Source organism: Wasmannia auropunctata, unplaced genomic scaffold (assembly GCF_000956235.1).
Source record: "Wasmannia auropunctata unplaced genomic scaffold, wasmannia.A_1.0 LD334572.1, whole genome shotgun sequence".
In the NCBI taxonomy this organism is placed as follows: Eukaryota; Metazoa; Arthropoda; class Insecta; order Hymenoptera; family Formicidae; genus Wasmannia; species Wasmannia auropunctata.
In genome coordinates this window covers 25,459-28,648 of record NW_012028318.1, presented here as the reverse complement: position 1 = coordinate 28,648, position 3,190 = coordinate 25,459, and positions in this window count along the sequence as shown.

Genomic DNA, 3,190 nt, shown 5'->3' with positions numbered 1-3,190 from the left:
TTATTTGCAAAAAACATCATTTTTGAGGTTATTTTGTTAAATAAAAAAAAAGCACACTACTTAAAGAGGTAAACTATTTTTTTCTTTATTTCTGATAAGCTAATGAAGCGATATCCGCAAGGTTTACTTTGCGAGGAATTTTTCCGAAGTCAAAGTCTAATTGCACTCCACTAAATACATTCTGAGCGAAATTATAAAAAAGAAAATAAAAACTAAAACTAAAACTAAAACTGAAAAATAATTTTAATTTTGAATTTGTTAATTTATTTTTGCGTTATTAGAATATGAATAAGGATTGATTTAAATATATATTATAAGAGAAACTAAATGTGTAATACTATTTTTCGCTCTTATGGCATTGATATATTTCTATGTCATATTCATTTCTTGTATAAAATAACAAATATTTACTGCAACATAGTTATTCGTTCTGTGTATACAAATTAATATTCTTTCTAATATATTATACAGGATGTGTATACAGGGTGTCTGGTAATAATCACATCAGTTCTCGTGGGCTGGTAGAACAGATTAAACTAAACAGAAAAGTTCTGTGTCATTTTGCATCGTTCGCAATCATTAACAAAATATTAATTTTTAAAGATTGGCGAATAAACGCGTATCCGTCCGGCCCACCGCTGAATGCGCGCGGCGAGTTGCTCACATTGGCTTATTATTTTTATTATTTATTTGATTTATTTCATATTAATCATTTAAGCCTAAATTTTATTGAATAGTGAAAAATATAAAACGTTGATAAGTTTTGTGCAATCTGTTAATAATTAAAGTTATTATTTTCGCGGAACAATTAATACAATGCTTGTCGTCGATTATTCAAGACTGAGCAGATTAAACTGGCCGCCAACTCACCGCGCGCTTATATTCAGCGGTGGACCGGACAGTGTTTATTCGCCAATCTTCAAAAATTAATATTTCATTAATGATTGCGAATTTTAGATAATAGAGAAGATAATAGAGAACTTTGCTATTGAGTTTAATCTGTTCTACCAGCCCACGAGAGTTGATACGGTTATTATCGGACGTTCTGTATATATATGTGTGTGTATACGTATGTATGTATATTGTATAATTTTATAATTCCTTTCATTTACATAAAATTAAATTTGTAACAGAATAATACTCCAACGAAGAAGTTAGCGTGCATAAAATAGCTAATTAATAACAATCAAACATTTTGACATTAAGTTATTGTTTGGTAATGCAATACAAGTAAGTATAAGTAAAATAATTTGTACAAATCGCGGATCCGTTGTGACTCAAATAATAATCAACAGTAGCACGGAAATTATACAATGCAATCAATTAAAAAATTTACAAATACATTAAAATATCAAAAAAATAAATGCCATCCAGTTGATGATAGCCAGATATATTGATATTGATTTTAATACAATTTAGTAGACTTTACAATTGCTTAAATGCTGCTTCGTCTCATATTTATTACTTTTTAATTAATAATGCACGTAAATGAGCTGATTGTAATTTCTTAGAGATAAAAAAAATCTTTCATATTTGTATATATTTGTTGTTCATTTTCGTGATATCATTAATATAAATTTTTAGTAAACGTTATATTGAAAAAAATCGCACATTATTAATCACACTGCTTCTTTCTATAATTTACAATCAAATTTGTATTTTGCAATTACGAAGATACGCTATCACTCAAATGTTGAAACAGCTATTCGTTTAAGGGCCCTGCCTATAGTCACCGCGGCCATATTGGACTCGTGACGACACAAGCGAGAAACAGCGAGAAATGACACATTAAAGTTTCTTGCGTGCCATTTAAATAAAGAGAATTTAGATAAAATTAATAAATAGGATCGCTTTAGAAAAACTTGTAAAAATGGGTGTAAACTATCCTTTTTCCCCCTGAAAATCAGTGAATAGTCATAAAAGGCACGTAAAGTGATCGAAGCTTATTCAGGCAAGAAAACTCACGATTTGATAGCTGATGTTGAAAGGAATGAAAAAGATACTTTTACGTATAAAATTCGATAACTATAGTTTACACCCATTTTTACGACTTTCATAAATTCACAATTAAGCATATGATAACGAAATGGCACGCAAGACAAAATTTCATCGTCAACACTTTTCACGGTAGATCCGTTATTCTCTTCAAATCGTGTATTCTTTTCATATTCGAACGAGCCTAGTATGACAAAGAAACTTCTAATTTCTACCGCAATATAGCGTGGCCACCGTCAATGCGAAGTTATAGCGTTTTCGATTTGTTGACTCGATCCGATTCCGAGTCAAAATAGTCTGTTCTTTTTAGCGTTTCTTGTACATTTTAACTATTTTTTTTATAGCTAAACCGAACAGACCGTCGACTCGGAGTCGGATCGAATCAACAAATCGAAAACGCTATTAGAGTCCCTCTAGTCAGAGTCAAGACATAAGACCGTAGTATGGGGCCTTCACGTATTCACTTATTCACTAACCATCAATTGGTCTGGACATGGCGGCTCATACTAAGAAAAGTTGGTTTCACGCACAGTATAACCAGTAGGTCCACTCAGCGAAAAACTAAGTCTTCGCGCAGGTATCGCCGCGCAACTTTTGTTTTGGATCCAATGAAATGTAAGACGATAGGAACGTACATACATACATATGTGCAGACAATTTATAAGCAAATACATCAGAAATTTTCTTTAGTGATCACTCCTACGAATAATTGTTACTAATAAAACATTTTATTTGATTCACACATTAATTTATTGATTTATGGTATCGAATCCATATTATTACTTATCTGTTTTATTACTTGTGAGGCACTTTTCTCAATTCGATCCTGGATTTAACATGGTGGATGCTTACGTGATCCGGAAAAGGAGATCAAAGGCGCCACGAAGTGGACCTACTGATTATACTGTGGTATTAATACGTATTCATCTTTTTCACTAACCATCATTTAGTCAGACATGGCGCCGACCAATCGCGAGAGAGCTTGCTTATGTCTCGACTCTAACTAGAGGGACTCGGAGTTCGTGGCTGACTAGGCAGGGGCCTTAAGAGGATGCTGAAAGGTCGGAATTACCGACAAATTACAGTTTAGTTAATTTCTCCGAATTGACTGAACGGAATTGAAAATCCTTTCAGAGGATTAAAATAGACATAAAATTGTGATGTGAGACAGACAAATTTGTAGTAAAATCGCAAA